This window comes from Diprion similis, chromosome 5, assembly GCF_021155765.1.
Source record: "Diprion similis isolate iyDipSimi1 chromosome 5, iyDipSimi1.1, whole genome shotgun sequence".
Taxonomy (NCBI): domain Eukaryota; kingdom Metazoa; phylum Arthropoda; class Insecta; order Hymenoptera; family Diprionidae; genus Diprion; species Diprion similis.
Genome location: NC_060109.1, coordinates 5,789,242 through 5,810,462, shown reverse-complemented (window position 1 = coordinate 5,810,462; position 21,221 = coordinate 5,789,242). Strand labels below are relative to the sequence as shown.

Genomic DNA, 21,221 nt, shown 5'->3' with positions numbered 1-21,221 from the left:
TCCCAAAGTCTCGCGTACGACTCAGTTCGTCTGACAGAGCTCCTAGAGGAAGATGCGGGTGTTTTACGCTAGCACTTCCTTCCAACCTATCCCGTGCATTTGAGGTTCTTAAGCTAAAGGTACGTCCCTCACTTGATTTACCAATCAAGTTCCTAATCTTGCCTACTACGAAATTCTAACAGACTAGGGTTTTTGAAACCGTGGCTGTTTACTAGATTTGGGATCCCCAGATCAAATAGCAGACTCGGAATTTTAGTTCAGAGCTGATACTACTGCTCGTGGTTCACCGAAACTGTATTTATCCTAATCGAATAAGCTATGTCGCTGGATGAAGAAACAGAATACTTTCTCTGATAACTGATATTTTGAAACACGATAGGTTGATCGATAAATTATAAATAAAACATTACAACGATAAACATAGTTTTACAAACAAAAAGGTAAGGTCATGCTAATGCAAGGATTTATGGGTTTTGCTCCTATTTCTATTCAATCTAGGCTCTTTGCCTAGATGGTTACGGTTGCTACAATCAATGCTTATAAATCGTTACTGCACAGAATCAAAATTCGCGGCAGCGAATCGCCGCCAAGTTACCTTAAGGTGAGAGCTAGCCGTGAATATTTACCCGGCCGAACTACTTCCAAATCTTACCGTGTATAAGCTTTGCGTTATATCTCAGGAACGCGTGAATATTTCCCAATGAGACTTACGTAGCCGGTACTCCCAGCTCATATGACCTCAGTTTTGAAGCCTGATCGAAATCTATCGAGTGGTTTCCGCACACTTAACTGTCAAAGATGATGAACAAAACATTTTTCTTCTTCTTCTTCTTTTTCTCCACGTCGAAGCGCGTTGTGGACACGATTTCGCTCGAACGCGTGTATAAATCGACTTCAAGTTTTAAACACAGAATTTTGGCATCGAAATCTCGCCCCCTATTGATTTTGGTATAATTCTGAATCCGCATTTGGCCGGTATAATATCATAAATTTGCGAAGTGGGTCGATAAAAGATAAATAAAACAAAATGGCTGCTGGGTAAAGCAGTTATTAATAATTAATAATGCAACAGTCAGATGGCGCTGCCCGCGCTTAACCAAAATGGCCGCCTCATGCCGCTGTCACGCTGTAATGTGAAATGTTTATGATAACTTATTACTTGTTTATTTATGTTATTGAATCTTAGAATCAATTTGCAAAGTTCGTGAAAATCGGTTATGCCTATGGTGTTATAAAATAAGTGAGTGAGAGAATCGGTGATTGTGTGTCGTAAGAGGGCAACAGAATGACGAACTGTTGTTTCAAGCAGATTGTTATCATTATCTTTCAGAGGGCTGGCATTTTTCCCTTGAAATTCGATATTTTTTAGAGGTATGATTTGTGTATATAAATAGTTGACACATCTCGTGGAGTTTCCGAGTTATCTACAGACTTCTGAGAGAGCCAATCCAGCCTTCTAAAGGTCAATTATTAGGGGCATTACGGGCTCTTGTAATTTCACGAAACGTATCGTCCGAGGTAGGTGCAAATTCAGAATCAAACCAAAGAAAAGATGAGATATTCTGCAATCGGATACAAATTCAACAAACACCCTGAATAACAAACAGAATATAATCAGTTACATTTGTGACATGAATACATGGCTATTTAGCAAATGCCAAGAAGAAGGTTGTTCACTCGACATAATTGCCATGAAACAATGCTAATCAAAGCTATTGGAAGAATACTCAGGATGCTTCATTTATATCGGACGGTATGTTACTTCGTTAATTCTTATTAGATTATATGTATACACAGAACATTCAATATATAAACAGCTTAGCCTCAACCTCTTCATCTCTAGCAAATGCACAACCTGTTCGTTTATTAATTTTTATGTTTTGTACGTATTTGTTGAATAATTTACTTTAATTCTTTGTTGCACGGTGTAGTACTTATCAGTGATAAAATGGAACCTTTTCTTTGCTTGATTGTTGTTTCGTTTATTTCATAGTCATTTGGACCATTCCTATCTTGTTACGCATCCATTGGAACCTATAAATGTTACACTTCGGCAAGCCGCCATTCAAAAGAGAAGGTAACCCACAGCTGTGCAAAACCGAATATTCGACATGTCTTATCGGAACAAAACGATTGTCATCAGACTACTAAGCGTTTACTTCGCTTATCTGTCGTTCAGCATCACTAACTACTCACCAAGAAGACTAATAGACATCTGTCAATACTTAGATCAACGGTATCCTATACATTCTCATATTAACCAAATCTCCTAGCCTCATATGATATTGACAAAACACAATAATAAGATGAGGATGAAGTTAATTACGTTGCTGTAACGATGCATGTTTGAGAAAAGTCTTGACTTTGCACCTCCGATAGTGTACGATATTTAATAAACCATGATAACCAAAACGTACTCCCACTTTGAAAAGCCAACTCTTTAAAAAGTCATTTTAAAACTGGGCAATAATAATTTTTTCCCAGTTTGTTTCACAGTCACCTCGCCCATTCTTATCCGACCGTTGATCTGTTAAACTCACTAACATTGTGCTGCGGCATAACTACGTCTCAACACAAAAGGGCAGCGGCTTAGAATTTGGCACTCGATGTGTCACTCATTGTCTTGAACCATCTTTCATTGACTTGCATATCACTTACTTCATCTACCTATCCGTCAGCACCATTGACTTTCCAGCAACAAGCGGTATGCGCTAACCACAATACTATTACTAATAAACCACCTGTTACCATATGAAACGAACTATAGACTTTATAAACAATAGTAGTACAAATGCTTGACTAATTAAATGTTTTTCGATTTGTATGTGATTGTTGTTTTGTTTGTTTTTTACAGATACTTCCATTATTCTTATTAACACGTTTGTGACAGAAATTGTGCTCCGTGTTGACGACAGTGAAAATTAGGATGTGAACTAACTGGATGCTTTGAATGAAAGAGTTAAACACCCATGAAATATGGTGAATGCCCCACAAAGAATTTCTGAATTTTTGTGCGGATTAGGAACTCTTGTCTAATCATATCTTTCAAGTGTGTGTATCTACTTCTACTGTCGAAGTACACGCCGCTGCAACTAGCAGCCAAAATTAGCAGCTCAACGTTTTAAGGTTTATTCCAATGAGGCAGTGAAGTCCTAAAATCGAAATTTTGTGATATAACTTGAATCCTCAACACTATTATAGAATTATGAGGATAAAACTGAACTGCATCATTCTTTTTACAGAAAGTTGAAGACGTTTGACTGCTAACTTCAGCTGCTACCCTCAGCTGCATTTGAAGTACAAGTGTTGTATTGGAAAGTACAACATACAATTTGATAATCAGGCTGAAGATAGTAAAGTTATAGTGTAGCAAAATCTCAGACTAAAAAATCATCATCATTAGACAATTTAAAAACCACTTTTGTGGAGTTAGCTTTTCAAAATTAAACTTTATTTTGTTCATAATGGTTCCCTAAGTCTCAGACATTTCTGCTGATGCAAACTGGCAAGTTTTCCTAAACATTCATTGTGACAGTAACGTCACTAACTTCATCGTCATAGTTGATACACTGGCAAATCAAAGGCACAAGTAGTAGGATTCATCACGTATCTGAACAAATATAAAATAAACTGTTGAGAGATTTAAATCATAAAGATTCTCACAGAATTGTTCGAATTGTTTTAAATATATAAAACCTTGTCATATTTGGAATCTACCGGTGGTTTTTCTATTTGAAATAAAATTGTTCTAAATGTTCTATATAACCGACAAACTTGAAAAATCGTTCCAAAATCGTTTGAAACAGATGAAATTTTGATAGTTGTTCAGCTACCCGTATAATCATTTCAAATCAAATCCCTGGAAGTTGTTAAAAGCATTTGCAATAGCTGATATTTGTAAACCTGTGAATCAATTTGAAAATGCTAAAATCATTGAGAGTGGTATGAAATCTTTTAAACTGTATGAGACTTCTCCAATCGGCAATCGGTTGAATTAGGTCCTGCAATACTTGCGAAGTCACACGCCCAATATATTATACATATAATACGGACAGTACTCATTGTTATAGTACTTTATACATGCATTAAATTCTCGGTTCACCGTATAGTATCTGGTTATATATATATTAGGTACTGTGTTACTTGTAAGGTTATTTTAACACTTGTGGTGTTGTACTTTAGACATACACTATCATGATGATTCACCGTAGTGTTCTAACAGAAAGATGACAACCTTTACTACGATTTGTTGTTGTTTTATCAGAGCTATAGATTAATTTCTAAATGTAAATTCATGAAAAAACCCATGCTGCAGCGACATGTATTGTTAATTGGTAAATTAGTGTTTATAATTTGAAACTGTATAAAATAGAATCATGTACTGAGACTGTAAAATTTTAGCTATACTTGTTGTGTTAGGCGATTGAAAACATGAAATTACAGAAAAAAAATTGTCGTCTATCGTTTCCACTTCGCAGTGTATTCACTACTTATTAGAAAATCGAGGTAGACGTATATTGTCACAGATTATGTCGTTCGGGTGCTGAGTTGGAGAGTTGAGGTTGAGGACTCGGTCTGTCAACAGCTAGGCACTTGTTCCTAGTGCGAATACGGGTGTTTTTATCAAACATCTTCGAACGGACTGCAAACGCATGATGGTGGCCACTGAACAATTCGCTCGCTTGCCTCGTACAAGTCTCTGGAAGACTTTTTGGGGACATATCTTACCGGGTATTGGTGGTGGTCATTTTTATTATTATTTACGTAATCATGCGCAAATTGGATCTCTGACGTTGCACCCCGCGTGCACGTCACAATAAGCCCCAAACCCGCGGAGCGGGGCCGAACAATGCCGAACCGGTCCGGGCGCACCCGAAGACGCGCCGGGCCGGCCGGAGAAGTCACTCTTGTGACAACCGCCGGCCGAGACGGACGCATCGACGACGCCACCGCCACGTAGAGAAAAGGTCAGCTGATCCGTATTTGCTCCTCTGTGCAACCCCACGCTAATCACCCACTCCTCCCGTCACCGCATCGCACCACGACATCCTCCTCAGATCTCGCCCTTCCACACACTCCCACACACACCCTCTCAGCCACATCATCATTTATACATCATCCGTAGTCTTAAGGAATTAGATTTAAGTACACGCTAATCGGCCGGGGCGTGACCGGCCGCCACGTGGGACCACGCTTTTGTAATTTAGTTTTTAAGGCCCCTCTGGGAACAAGAAAAATACAGGCTCGATATTTGTTCTCCACGACTCAGACGCGTGAACTCTCTCTCCCTCGTCCCTCGTCTCTCGTCTCCCTCCTCTCTCCCCAAATAAGTGCGAGGTTCACCCCTCGTCACAGATCAACCACATGACTATTTTAGTTTCTCATGACGGATAAGTCATACAGTTATCAACTACGAATGCTACATATCGCAACAGGTATAAGAGTTGTGGTTCGCTTATCATTAGTTCATTGGTTAGTACGGTACAGCAGTATTATTGCCGCATACTTACAAAAAGTCATGAAATCTAGGCAAAAACATCTGAAATGTAAAAAAATCCGCCAAGTTACCCAAACCAAATCACAATAAAAATTCAAGAACAACTTATATATGGCCAGTCTCTGTCGTGAAATCAGGAAAGAACCGCAAGCCCTACGATCTCTTAGCAAGTAGGTACACTTCGTCAAGTCGGACCTCGCTGTTTCGTGTAGTGATATCGAAACATCATTGCAAGCGCTACGTACTTGGCGGGCACATTTTTGTTGAAAATCAATTACGAATGATATAGCGATAGAGTAATCATGGAATTTAATCCATCGCATTGATTCGCGGAATAATTGCGTGAGAATATAAATTGCACATGATAAAAACTCGATGCGTCTCGATGCTGTATGGAAACAGTTTGCTTAAATACATTACGTGGCACAAGCGACCAAAGCTTCGATATGTCAATTTACCTGCCAATACCTTATTCTTGCTTGCTAGCTAAACAAAATTCATTTTCACTAGCTATGTTCGAAGATGCTTATAATAACATGATAAAAAACAATCTAAGAACTGCATCGAAAGGAATTAATGGGTTTTCTGTGCGTAATGAGTAAACGTCAAGTCGAAGAAATCTCACAGCAAAGAATATGTGTAAAAGAAGCGGATATATTTGCAATCGAAGAGCTTCTGTTAGAGTCTAGAGATTGACTATCATTATAATAATATTCGCTTATGCGATGACGCGACGACCTGATTGATTTGTAGACGAATGATTAAACCATTGACGATTGAACATTGATCGACATCAGCCGTGCGAAGATGTATAAGGAGTGAGAACATAACTTCGTTACAATAATTATACACTTTTCGAAAATAGTTGCGTACGTACACTCGCACGCAACTATTTTCGAACTGGAATCAACAACAAATGCTTTTAAATAAATGAATGAAACGCACGTGTGCAGTCGAAATTGAAAATGTACGATAATGATACTGTTCAAAGCTAACTGATCAATCCACTGAATCGCGTGAAGTCCTCAATTTTATAAAATATGCAATTGAACTGGAAGTGTAGAAAAAAAGTAACAAATTCGATACGTTATTAATATTAAACAATCTGTCATCAACTAGTTATTTCGATGCAAAATTCCTTTAAAAAAAAATCCAGTCCATTGATTGATGGTAATATAAAGTCTTGGAGACGGAATTATTGAACGGGATCACACACTTCACGAACAAGTAGGACCGTTTCGATACAAAAAATATCAAGCGAATGTGCCCGCCAAGTACGTAGCGCTTGGAATGATGTTTTGATATCACTACACGAAACAGCGAGGTCCGACTTGACAAAGTATACATACTGGCTGAGAGATCGTAGGGCTTGCGGTTCTTTCCTGATTTCACGACAGAGACTGGCCATATATAAGTTGTTTTTTTTGTGTGTTTGGTTGGGGTAACTTGGCGGATTTTTTTACATTTCAGATGTTTTTGCCTAGATTACTCTCTCGCCTACTGACTCTATTTTCTAACTTGCCTTAGTGGAGTTCTTGACTTCCGGCTCGTACTTCTCAACGGTATTCAACAGGAATATTCTTTCCTCTCCTGACTCTATTCTTCAATATTGCCGCAGTGGAGTGCTATACTTCCTACTCGGACTTCCTAACCCCATGCGTGACGCAGAGAAGGCTCTATGCTTCTACTAGGTCGTGCTCGCATGTGACGCAGCGGACTTCTGTTTTCCGACTGGGTGTCGCATGTCGGTGCTTTGCGAGGCACCCCCATTTATACCGAACTGGGCTGGTTAGGCGTCGTCGATGTTGCTTGTCAGTTCTCAGGTTGGGTTGGGTGTTCGTTGCCGCTCGTGTCGCGTCGTCTGTCTTTGTTCCGTCGAGCGTCCTGTCTCCCTCACCCGTCGTCCGTCTTCGGATTGTGTTGGTCGTGCTCGTCGATGTAAGGAATCAGCCGCTCGGTGACCGGCTGGTCATTACAATATATATTGTTACGAAAGGTGAAATCACCCGGTTCACCCCCCCTTCTAATATTCTAGTAGTCGGCATGTGATACTAGGAAACCGAGCGTTCTTATGTCATAAAATGAATAGGGTTGCTGTATTAACCACTATTATTGTAAGAACAGACCTGTTTCAGACTTGGATCAGTAAACACGTTCTTTGCGATTAAACACATTTTTCCCAAAGTCTTTGCTCCGTACTCTTTAATTGCTCGTTTAACTAAGCTCCGTACCCATATTTTATTTGTAACACAGTTGTTACACTGGTGTCAGAATCGGGATTGAGAGCTTTTCTTATGCGAGTCAATTCTGTGCCTGATTTGAAATGAGTGCCAGCCGTCAAACCCGCTCCAGGCGCTAAGAAAGCTGCGGGGATCGTTCTTCTCAGGACGAGACGCTTCAGTCACCTAGATCAACCTCGGTGCCTTCTTCTACTTCTGTAGAAACAACGCCGACTTCCATTATTCTGCTCGACTTCCTGAAGGTCCTGCAACATCAGCAAGATGTGGCTGAGCGCCAACAACAACAGCTCTTCCAGTTGCTACAGGCACAAGAGTAACAACGTTGCCAAGAACAACGGGAGCTACATGAGCGGCGAGAACCAGAACAGCGAGAACAGCATGAGCTACATCAGGCAATCCTTGAGGCGCATTCACGCTCTAAAGACAGCATGCACGAGTTGTTCCGAACCACGCTGGCGGCTCTCCGAACCGACAGAGAGGCCGGAGGATCCGGAAGAAGTTCTAAGACTCCACAACCCTCACCTTTTCCCTTTCCTGTTGTTCTGGCTGCCCCAAGGACTGTAAACTTTTCTAGAGATGTTGAAACATCCCCTGTCGTCAGAATCAACGTGCGTTGAAGTAATTCAAATGAGTCTCTCCTGAGCTACCAAGGGCGTGACCCAGAGGTCCGTTCAAATGACGTTAGAGAAATTTCTCAAATACTTCAAACGAATTCTTGACGGACAGATTTCTTGGTCGGACTTTGAAAGTCAATTTCTAGCAGCCGCTTTTCGTAATAATCGGAACTCCGTAACTAAAGCTAATCATCTCGCAGTAAGTCTGCGTGGTCCCGCAGTTTCAGTTTTATCAACTTTGTCTCCTCCTGAGACATTAGATTACGGAAAACTAAGCTCTGCTCTTAGACTGAGATTCGGTACAGAACATTTAAAAAAGTGACTGACTCAGTTACAAAACAAACGACAGAAACGAGACGAGGATTTGGCCACTCTTGGTCAAGACATTGACCGTTTAGCCAGAGCAGCCATTCCAGATGGCGGACATTTAACCGATTTCAATGCCGTAGAAGCATTTATTAGAGCAATCAGTGATCCTTAGATTAAAATTGCTGTAAGTACAGCCGGGGTCACTACACTTCGGGACGCCATCGTTAAGGCTCTCGAAATCGAGGCTGTTAGACGACAACATTTACCAGTTGCTAGCGTTCGCCAGGTAGAAGTTGAAAAGACGCCCCAGGAGAGCGTCCAAAAATAGCTCAGGACAGACCAGGCCGAACGCGCAAAAGAATAAAAACTATAATAGAAATTTTATAAACAAAAATGATCATGGTTCTTCTCGGAACCAAAGCGGAAGATCTGAGTACGCTAGAGAGAGTGAAGACAATAGGTCCACTCTCACTTACCTATTTTGTAAACGGAAAGACCATGATGCCAAACATTATTTTGCGTTAAAACGTAAATCAGAGGCTCTGCCTCAAAATTTGCATTCAGGTGATCGGAATTGGCGACATAACAAAATAGCCAGGGAAGATAATCCTCCACAGGCAGGTACCTCGTCCAACGCAGCAAAAAACTAGATGAAGATGATTCCGGAGGGTAAAAATCATGGCAGGTTGTTAGAATAGAAAGCCCTTTTGCAACAAAGTTTTTATTGAGGAGTTTATGACAGTCTGGTCTTTACGCGCGCGGAACTGCCAATGGCATTGACTGCCCCTGGGTAATTGATACCGGAGCAGAGGTAACCGTTGTTCGATCGGATCTCTTAAAATCCGATGACCCGTCTGTTCCCTCTTTATCTTTGCGAACAGCCACTGGAGAGCCGATCCCGATTTTGGGTGGGGTTATTGTACAGATTAACCTCTTTGGATGTATCGACTCACCACACAAGGCTTTTTTTGTTGTAGATATCGAGGATAAGGGTATTTTGGGATGAGATTTCCCCACAGCTCAGAATTGCGTGATTTCAACCAAGAGGAATTCTCTAGCTTCTAACAACCGCGAGATCCCTCTTTGCTCAATTAGGAGTAGAATTTATTAGTCTCCACCAAGAGTTCGAAAAGTGGAACTTTCTGATGACAACCCTCAAGATCCGTTCCCTTCACATCTAGAAAACCTTTTTGAAAAATCTTCGACCATGCTGAACTCAGAACAAAAAGAATCATTTAAATCTTTTCCACTCAAATATTCAGATTCTTTTGCAGTCAACATCGGAGACAAAGGAAGATGTACGTCGGTAAAACAGAAAATAGTCGTTGGGAACAATCCCCCTATCAACCAAACTCCCCGGAGACTCGCCCTCAACGACCAGGAGGAAGTGAAGAAACTCGTCGAAGACATATTGAAGAACGATGTCCTCGAGCCTTCTTCCAGCACCTGGGCTTCTCCAATCGTCCTGGTGAACAAAAAGGACGGATCAAAATGATTTTGCATCGATTATAGCAAGCTGAACGATATAACGAAAAAATACTTATATCATCTCTCCAGAATAGGAGAGACCCTCGACTTGATTGCTGGCGCAACCTGGTTCAGCACCATAGACCTGCAGAGCGGGTACTGGCAAGTCGAGATGGATCCTCTAGACATAGAAAAGACAACTTTTGTCACGGGATTGGGGGGATTATGGCAGTTCAAGGTGATGCCTTTGGGTTTGAGTAATGCCCCGGCTACCTTTGAACGAATGATGGAGACTGTTCTCCATGGACTAACAGGAAAAATTTGTCTCGTTTATTTGGCCGACATAATCGTCTTCGGGAAGAACTTCAAGCAGGAAGTGAATCACCTTGAACAAGTTTTCTCCAGGTTGAAACAGGCAGGTCTGAAAATGAATCCCAAGAAATGCTATCTTTTTCAAAGAGAAGTAAGCTTCCTCGGTCATATCGTTTCGTTTCAAGAAGGAAAGACCGATCCATCCAAGATCGAGAAGGTCTTCTGCTTGGCCGACACCGACGAACAAGGAACAAGTTCAAAGTTTTTTAGGTCTGTGTACCTATTACAGAAGATTTGTGAAAGGATTTGCTACCATCGCTAAAGCTTTGCACCATTCGACTGGGTTGGCGATTCCGTTCGTCTGGACACCCGGCTGCGAAAAAGATTTTAAGAAACTAAGAAGTTACCTAACTTCTTCGTCTATTTTAGCTTATCCCGAGGTCAGTCTTTCTTTTATTTTAGACACTGACGCATCTCTCTCAGGGATAGGTGGAGTTTTATCTCAAGTACAGTAAGGTTAAGAGAAAGTCATCAGCTATTATAGTAGAGTTCTTAGTAAGACTAAGAGGAATTATTGGGTGACCCGTCGAAAGCTCTTAGCCGTAGTTGAAGCAATAGTTCATAGTATAATAGGTGCTATAGTTGTTTCGGTTGGAGCATTTATGTGAGGTATTTCCTGATGAGGTTCAGTAGAAGTTGATGCGGGTGTGAATACATCCTCATAGGCCCTACCTTAACCACTCTCTCTTTTTGAAAACCCTGAATTCTTATCTCCATGGAAGACAGTCTAGTTTCTATGGCTACTTATCTCCTGATGATCTCCGGCTGTTGACTTGCAATAGTGGGCAAAGAATGCATAATGTCTGCGAATTGAGTATCCTTTGCTGTTTCGGCACCCCTCTCTGGCTTTCTTTTCTTTCTTTGAATGCCGTCCGTTGGTACACTCCCGTCATCCTTATCCAGCTGTCTGTTTCTTTTCGGAGGTTTTCCTGTGTCCTCTATATGTTGATGTTCAAAAAGGTCTCCAACCACTCTCAGGATCTCGGGGGCTAAGGTGTGTGTCTCTTGAGGGGGGTCATCACGTGACAAAAGATTTTCGAGGAATTCCTCTTCTTCTTGATCGTTCCTCGTTTCTGTCATGTTGTTCCCCGTTTTACTCCCCTTTATAATGATCAAGTAGTCGGCATGTGACGCAAATAACTCAACGTTCTTATGTCATGAAATGGATAGGGTTACTGTATCTACCACTATTATCCACAACAGACCTGTTTCGGACTTTGATCTGTAAACATCTTCTTTGTGATTGAACACATTTTTTCCAAAGCCTTTATTTTGTGCTCTTTAATTGCTCGCTTGACTAAGCTCCGTACCCATATTTTGTCTGTAACACAGTTGTTATACTGTACAACATATATATATTAGCGTGTCGCAAAAAAACCGACTTTTGTTTTTTCGTTTCGTGTGACAAAATGTTAGTTTTTAATGTTTTAAAAGTCAACTCCAAAGGACAGCTCAGAAAAAAAATCTTAAGATAGTTTTGCATGCTACACCGTACCCAAAGGGCGGCGGTAGTTAAGGGCGAATGGAAACCTCAAAATATTATCAAGACTTCCTTATTGGGCAGCTCTCTCAAGGATGCTGGGAACCAATCAGGAAGTAGTTTCTCTCAGTTAGTTTTCTAAATTCTCAATACTCAGTTTTCCAAACAGTCAGTCGTTACATTTTCGTCAAGCAGTCGTTACCTTTTCATCAACCAGTCGTTACATAGTCGTCAGCTAGTCTTCAACAAGAAGAAGCAGCTCTCAGTTTTTTCAAAACACTCATTGCTCATTCTCATTCGCAATTCTCATAACTCAATTCTCATTTTTTCAAGTCTCATTCTCAGGCTTCATTTTCTTAGATATCTTCTCAGTTATTAACAGTCTTCAACAAGAAATCGTTCTCTCAGTTTTAGACAGATCGATCAGATCAGAGAATCTGTTAGAAATTCAAAAGGTCTGTTCATTTTATTGAATTCAACAAACTATAGTGCTAAAAGGGAATTCTATGTCTTTACATTTGAACTTTTCACCTTTTTTTCTGTAATCAAAATTGTTATAAGCATTTTTTTTAAACCTAAATTAAATAAACAAATATTCGTGTGTTAAACCTACATCACGAGTTAAACAATTAATTAACTTCAACGCGTAATATAACTTAAACGATCAGTAGCTTTATACCGGTCTTACCACCGGCTGAACACGCAGAGCCACCCACATAGCCCGAATCAACAGTCACCAGCTAAAGGTAAGTGACCATTTTATTATCAAAGTCGGTTCAACCAAGAGGGAAAACGACATCAAAATTCAAATAATTCACCATCCAGGAGAACTAGTCCGAGCCAAGCGTTATATTTTTGGGAGTGGTTTGGTCATCAGCCAACCCAGCCCATAACAACACACATCTACGAGTGAAAATAAAAATGTGTGCGGCTAGCACCGCGGACCGCGGCAACAATACCGCGGCGACATACTGGTCGCTAGCGGTGCTGATATTTAATTCGTAAAAAAATAATCATAATTTACCGAGACAAACAAAACGGCAATTTCCGTGGCGGCAAATCCAGACGAAAAGCTGTAGTCGGATTGGCCTATTACTATCGCTTATAATTCAAAAACTATGCGTCGTACGAGGTTCCGGTAAAGAAATTCTCGGTTGGATTTTAGCGACGTATCACGCTGGCTAGTCCGTGGGAGGCAATTTAGAGACACCCTGTATAGTGTAAATATATTTCCAGTTATTACAAGCATCGACCGCAGTACTCATTATTGGTGACATAGTCACCTCAATTATTAAGGCAAGAGAATTGTCCTTCATATATATATATATTTATACGAGGGGGGCTATGCCCCCCTGCGCGCTACGCGCGCCAACATTCATATTTGGTTTGTCTATGTTGGCAAGGGAGAAAATAGGAAACGGAGATCAAGTTAATTTTGAGAGAGGATGGGCAGGGGTGGTGAAGGGAAGAGTGGGTGGTGGAAGGGGGAGTAAAGGAAAGGGCGGGTGAAGGAAAGAAGGTCTGGATTCATAGGAAGGGTTAAATCTATCAAGGTGTGAGAGCATATATGCGGGGTAAAGGGTTTAATCTGTCAAGGTATGAGGGCATATATGTCAGGCAAAGGGTTTAATCTGTCAAGGTATGAGGGCATATATATATAGGGTAGGTCTGGATTCCTGACACGGCGGCGGCGGCGGCGAAACATCTGTATAATATAGAAAGAAAAGATATATATGTGTGTCCATCGATTCATAACTATGTCGCGCCGAATTCAGCGACCTGGACGAGTCTAAACCGGTATGATTCTATCAATAAAATACAGGTATATAGAAAGATAAGCAGCTGCACGGTGCTGGGTTCTTCCCAACATTTCCTATGTCTTGTTTATACCTGGCCGTGCTCAAACATGTGTTTCCTCCCCTCCCTCTTTCGCATAAACTACCTGAGTTGAGGGCAAGGAACGATCTTGGACGCGAAAATAATAACAGACTGATCAGTTTTATTCCAGAAGTGATAGAAAACACCCAAGCGTTCTAAGATTTTTACGTAAAATTTAATGTGAGAATGTCGTTTAAAATTAGTACGTGTTTTAAATGTGATAGGTCTTCAAGTGATGGAGATGTACAAGTGGTGAACGGAAGAGGTGTGCAAAAACAGATACAATCAAGCATACAAAGAGAGCAAAAAGAACACGATGTTCTATTGAAGAATTGAACAGAAAAAGCGTGCACAGATTGTGTCACACGAATTATATTGATAAGAGGAGAATAACAACGTTCATACGCAGAATATCTTCGGAGACATCATCGTTGGAATCATTGTCGCAATCGTCGATGCCAATGCCTACCCCTTCGCCACCGAGTTCACAAACGGAGTCACCTCAGGTAGAGACATTCGATTTTGCGAACAATGCTTTATCTGTGCTGAAATGATTCCGGCTGATTTTGAAGCGCTGAACCGAAAGAAGTCTACACTTACGAAGACGTGTTTACCACGTGACACAATTTTCTAATAATAAAAAGTCCATAACTAAGTGCCTATAAAATCGAGAAGATGCAGATTCCCAGACATTACGTGAACGCATTTGCAATGTTTCTGATACTGATGGTGCCAATGCGAAATGCCACCAACTGTGTAAGACGCGCCCGCAGAAACTCCTCTCAGTATTACGGGAGTGAAAAGAGAGCGACTATTCGATCGAACAGAAGAGACGATGGAGAAAATCTATGATTACATTTCTGAAAATGACGAATGCCAATTCAAACTGTCAGAGCTTGAAAACCAGTTGGATGAGGATTCTCGACTCGATCCTCGTACAATCAGGACACATTTGAAAAATAAGTTTGGTGCACATCAGTGCAGTTAAACCGCGTCCGCGTTCTTTCCTCTCACCTTTGCTACTGGGGGTTGGGGCTTATCTGTAGAGAAAATTCGCTTTGCGACATCTGATCAAGGTCTTGGCAGCGTTGGAATTTTGTTCTCCATATAAAGAAGTTTTGTTTTTTGAGTCTTCGTCTATTCAACGTTCACAACCCGAAATATTACAAAGTGCGTTCTCGCAATTCGTCTTCGACAACGCTGACTTTAATGTAAATGTTCTTGATGGAAAAGGCACGTTTCATGCAATGGGAGAAGTCACTCGCATCACTCCTTTTGATGCCATGAGTGGAGATGAAGTGATTTCACGTGCGTCACGAAAAATATCAGCAACGGAGTTGGGACATTTGGCAATTGTCAACTACAAAAGAAGAAATACAAGTGAGAGTAATTCTGTTGTTGCGGCAGACATCAACGTTCTTCGTCCGATTGATAGAAAGATTCTGCCTACGATGTCTGATTTTATGTGGCTGTATGGCAAGTGGTCCATGGTTCCAAAGATTCCTGGTTGGAACGGTTTCATGGAATAAGTCACAAGCGAAAAAAGTTGTGCGAAATCAAGAATCCTTTGTTTACCATTTATCGAAGCACCACAGTCTGAATACGATACAATCAATGCTGCTCTGCTTACGGCCGTTGAAAAGTGCAAGGCAACCAACCAGATTTCTTGCCTCGCGGCTTTTGATCTACCTTTATACATAAAATCCTTTGAATGGATGATGCCTTTGAAATAATTTCTGGTGCCGAACCAACCTCTCCAGTGAAAAATATCATTCTTCGTCTTGGGGGTTTCCATTTATTGATGTCATTTCTTGGCACGATAGGCTACATCGTCGCACGCAGTGGGCTGAGAGCGCTCTTCGAAACTATTTATGCCGTTAATAGCATTGACAAAATCAAGTCAGGCCACGGATTTTCGAGAGTTGTCAGAGGACACTTATTGATTCATCAGTCACTAGCAATGATAATTATGGCATTGGATTTACTGAAGAAGAACGTGACGAAATGAATTTCATGATAAATGGTACCGAAAAATCTGCTGTTTTTTCTGCCCAAGAAAACATCATAATTGAAGCTGCTTACAAGAAATTTGACGAAGAATTGCGAAGTATTGAGAAAAAGGGCCCGACTGCAAAGCTCTGGATCCAATACCTCCGCATGGTTACATTGGTAAAGCATTTTATAGAAGCTGAGCGGTCAGGCAATTGGACCTTGCACCTCGTCACGATACAAAAAATGCTACCATATTTTCATGCTAGTGGTCGTTTCTTGTATGCAACAGCTGTTCACTTGTATTTACAAGAAATGGTGCAATTACCGACTAAAATGTCTGAAGTTGAATTCAAAAAATTTACAGAAAGTGGTTACTTCACGATACGACGAACAAATGAATTTTGGTCTGGCATTATGTCAGACATGAAGATTAAACAAACATTAATGCGGTCTATGAAAACGTCTGGAGGTCTTATGCAAGCTCGAGTAATCACTGACAGTACGCTCACCATGGACTTTGGGAATGTTTTACATGCAAAATATCTGCGAACAAATGGAAAACTTCTGCGGCGTATTCAGTGCTGCATCAGAACAACATGTTGACATGCGAAGCTCGCGAATAACTCGGGATAACAGTGGCGTCGAAAAAGTCTATAAATATTTTGCTGAACACCCTTCGTTCGTCGAGGGCACAAACGCATGGTCACTCAGCACAGGAATTTTTGGGGATGCATCCATCAACTGCCATCAGTGTTCAGAAATTGGCATAGAGGTATTGAGTCAGATGACCGGGAACGATTCAAATTCTTTCCATTTCCAGAGAAAGAACAAAGTACTTTCTGTAGCAGTTATGTCCAGCAGTGTCAAAGTGGATTCAGCATTGATTCCTATTGATCCATTATTGCTTTTCCAAAAGATGTGCATTTTAAAAGAATCGCCGGAAAATTTAGAAAATCAGCTGACGTACGAGCTCACGCCTTACCCTCTAACATTATTCACGGAAGAGTGAATGCGACATGGAACAAAATCTACGTTATACAACTGTTTCCGGCCACTGCCACCCACTACAAACTTGAGGCCCAACAGAATGGTTGTTGTGGACGGAGGTTTTCTCTTACATCGTGTTGTGTCGGGTCGCAATTCCTCATACCAAGACATTTGTCTCAAGTATGTCACATACGTACAAAATCATTCCGACACCGATACTGTGGTAATTTTTTATGGATATCCTGAAAATATCAGTCTCGTGGGTACAAAGTCCACTGAACGTCTTCGTCGATCGAAAACGAACTTTTCCGTAAATATTATTATTACCGAGACAATGATTGTAACAACTCCTCAAGAAAAGTTCTTAGCCAATGACAGCAATACATCTCGAATGATAGCAATGTTATCGAAGGAACTTCAAGTATCTGGTATTCGGGTCGAACAAGCTGTGGAAGATGCTGACACGCTGATTATCCGAATAGCCGTGGATTTTTCTTTGCATTACGAGACAGTCATCGTCGTAGGCGGGGACGTCGATCTGCATATATTGTTGACCGCATTAGCGCACAAGAAAAAAAGATCTATTTCCGCAAGTCCGGAAAAGGACGCACTCCAGAATCCCTATACAGCCCACGTTGTCTGAAGCCGGAATATGGTCAAAACGTGAGAGAAACCATTCTATTTTCACATACATTCAGCGGTTGTGACACAACGTCAGCTCTGTTTAAAATTGGAAAATACAAAGCTCTGACGACATTAAAGAACCACGAAAAATTGCTGACGGCTGTGGCATTGTTCAAAGATAGGAGGAGCGATCCCAACATGATTGCTCAAGCTGGCGAACGTTTTTTTTTATTGCTTTGTATGGAGGTAATAAAACTGAACTGTCCATCGACTCTCTCCGATACAAGTTTTTTTTTTTTTTTTTGCAAGTTGGCTCGGAACATCAAGCTCAATATAACAATTCTACCACCGACGCAGGATGCAGCCCGTTACCATTCCTTCAGAGTATATCATCAAGTCCAAAGTTGGCTGGAATTTCATCATGACCCGGAAGAATGGGACTGGAAACCCGCTGCGAATCGCTTATCGCCAATTAAAATGAATAAGCTCCCGCGCTGCAAAGTTTGCTGCAAATAGTATCTTGCAAGTGCAAAACAAATTGCGGAGCTTCCTGCGAATGCCGAAAGAGTTCCTTGAAATGTTCTATTATTTGTTCCAATTGCAGCGGCCAAACATGCAATAACGCAATCTCTATGGTGGATGATAGCGACGAAGAGGATGTTCATAATGAATATCTAATAGATTCTTTTGCGGTTTTTGACTTGAACATGAAAGAAGAAAATTTGCAAACCATAGAAAGTCGCTCTTCCTCTTCCAAACGAAGTGAATTGTTTTAAATCCATGTCAAATCGCGCAAATGATAATAAACACGAATAAATGAATAAATTTCCGTTCTCATGTCTTTTTCAAACAATTCGTCAAAATTTTTTATTGCGCAAACTTTCCTCCTATCGCCCATATCCCTCCTTTTCATGGAAAATATTATTGTTATCGACTCTATTATAAAATTCTTCGATTGCACTTTTTTTGGCATGCTACAGTAACATATTACCACTGATCGCTACTTTTCTTTACCCGACGGCAACTTTCATTGCGCTAGAACTCAGCAACTGTTAATTTCACAAAAAAAAGTCTCGTACAAAAATTGTAGAAAATTTTATGCTCTACAACTTTGATTATCACATTTCTTTTTTCATATTTCCAAAGATTATTGAGACATTTATAAAAAACCAACATTTAGTTTTTTAATCGACTATATCTCGGCAAATATCAACAATAGAGAAAAAAGTTTCAAATAAAAAAGATGCGAAATTTCATCTTCCACAAAAAAAGTCTTTGCAATTTTTAACGTAAAACTTACTGTTTCCGAGACATTTGCAAAAAGGCATTTTTCAAGATGGCGGCTAACGTTCGCGGTTTCAGACGACACAAACTTGGTTGTATACTTAGGGGACACCCTCTGACATAACCTCATCAAAAAATCAATTATTAGGATGTTTTGCGGAGCGAATGTCTAAGAGTCCTGGACTAGAGCAGATATCAGCAAATAGCAGAGATGCAATTATTTTGGCTGTATTTTCTGTTGATAGAAAAAAATTTCATTGTTATTTTTAATGTATGAAATAATAAAAATGATTGAATAAGTTGTCCCCACTTACCTGCTTCGTTTCTTCCAAGCATTCAACATTTAAACAGATTTCTTGTTTCAATTGATTAAGACGAATTTTAAAAGAGCATTAAATTCCAAACATTCTTTGAAGAATTAACTTTCTGACTCAATAACAAATGCTTCCCAAGCCTTTCCGAGTCGCTACCTCAATTATTTGACATTCTAACCTCAAAAATGCGTATGAACTACATCGCCGACCATCGCCGGCGACTTCTCATAGTTTCGAGTGTGGAGTTGCGGCACGCGGGGGGCGGGGGGTGGGGGGGGGTCGAATATTTTTTTTCGGGTCTTATTTCTTTATTGCGAAGGTAGAACTTCTGACAGGGTTTTTTAATATAAATTCATCAATTACTTTATGGATGTTCAGATTTCCTGCGATTTCCACATGTACATGGAGAATCGCAACGCTGTTCAAACGATCCTGCAGCATTGTTGACCTGAGATACGGTTTTTAGTCGACGGAGAGCGGAAAAGGACCTCTCCGCAGTGCAAGACGATGGAGGAATTGTTAGCAGAATTCTAATGAATTTCGAAAATGACGTAAGAGTGTCGGCTGCAGATTCATTTTCTTTTAAAAATGTGACGACATCTTTCAAATTACGGACTTTCAAATTTCGAGTCGCAATTATATCGAGAAACATATCGCGATGGCGTTGCAGCATGTCTCCATCAAAATCGTCTTTGTAAAATTCAACAATTTCTGTTACATTCTTCGTTCTGCCAGTGACAAAGTCTTCGCAAGTATTCAAAAATCGCATTGTTTCTGATCGATATCTCACTTGCAATGAAGTAATGACTTGGTCAAGAATCTCGTAGAAAAATTTTCGGTTGTATTCTTCAGGTGTCTTGAACACATGCACTTGAGCGTTCTCTAAACGTTGTGGAGCTCTACGGACGCGCGGTAATTTGGGTTCCTGCAAATCTAGATCTTTTGCCTCGTCTATCGCTTTTTTCCATATCGAATCAAACCCAGACGCTCTCATGTTCATCAGGCTGTCGAGTACTAATTTAACCTTCTCATGAGACTCATTAATGCTGAGATCACTCTTTTGTAGTTGACTATTCAAAATCTCTATCCTTTCTAATACCGAAATCACGGTTATCAGATGATAATAAAATTCAAAACTTTCCAGGTACTTCAGGAATCCGTCTGCTTTGTTACTGTCGTCCATTTTTTCAGCCCTGGCTTCTTCCATGCATTTTATAACGTTTTTGTAATTCGCGTATATCGTTTTCAAGGATTTCACTCGCATGCACCATCTAGTAGGACAAAACGGTGCGAGATTGGTAAGACTTTCTGATGATTGTGATTGTATGTCCTTAAAAACCGCCATTCTTTTTGGCGACTCACGCATGTAATTAATTGCATCTTTTGCCACCCCAATAAAATGGTTGGCAGCGTCGACATTTTTCATTACATCTTGAACCACCAAATTAAGTGTGTGCGCAGTGCAATGAACAAATAATGCCCTTGGTTCAATTTCGCGAATGCGTGTTTGTACGCCGGATATTTCTCCACTCATATTGGCTGCACCATCGAAGCATTGTCCTCTTAGATCGTTAACATTCAGGTTGAATCGTAACACAACATCATGTATTATTTTCGATAGAGTTTCCGACTTTGTATCAGACGTTTTGTAAAACCCCATGAATATTTCTTTGACTTCGAAATTAGGCAACGTGACTCGGAAACTAATTGATACTTGTTCTGCTCTCGAAATATCCGATGTCTCGTCCATTATCACTGCGAAATATTTTGCTGCTTTTATCTCTTTTAAATTTGCTGTCGATACTTCATTCGCCATGAGTTCCAACATCTCGTTTATAGAGTCATGATGCAGCCATTTGTATCCACTTTTCTTGAGCCACCAATCTAGCTGTGGAATATCTTGATCCCGCATTTTTAAGATTCGCGTTAAACACGAATTTTCATCATTTTCTCTGCCCCGAAGGGGTAAGCCTTGCTGTGCCAGAACATTAACTGTATCAAATAATTTTTCCAACGCTATTCTGGAGTCTGCCATTTCTTTTTTCTTAGCATCGGAGATGTGTACAATAACAGACTTTTTGGCTTTCAAATTCTGTAAAGCAGTGAAACAATTTCGATGTAAATCACTTTTTTCGTGTTTGGCAAAACGTAACGTAGCATTCT

General features: G+C 40.5%; 1 protein-coding gene and 1 long non-coding RNA gene across 2 annotated transcripts in view; both read left to right on the top strand.

The window, feature by feature from the left end:
* LOC124406401 (glutamate receptor ionotropic, NMDA 2B-like) overlaps nt 1–21,221 on the top strand; it is a 491,146-nt gene that overhangs the window by 425,705 nt on the left and 44,220 nt on the right. The gene's annotated exons all lie outside the window — the stretch shown is intronic.
* LOC124406404 lies at nt 10,578–19,265 on the top strand. The gene is made up of 3 exons (XR_006929221.1): nt 10,578–10,590; nt 11,617–11,618; nt 19,133–19,265. It is a non-coding gene; the product is annotated as an uncharacterized LOC124406404 (long non-coding RNA).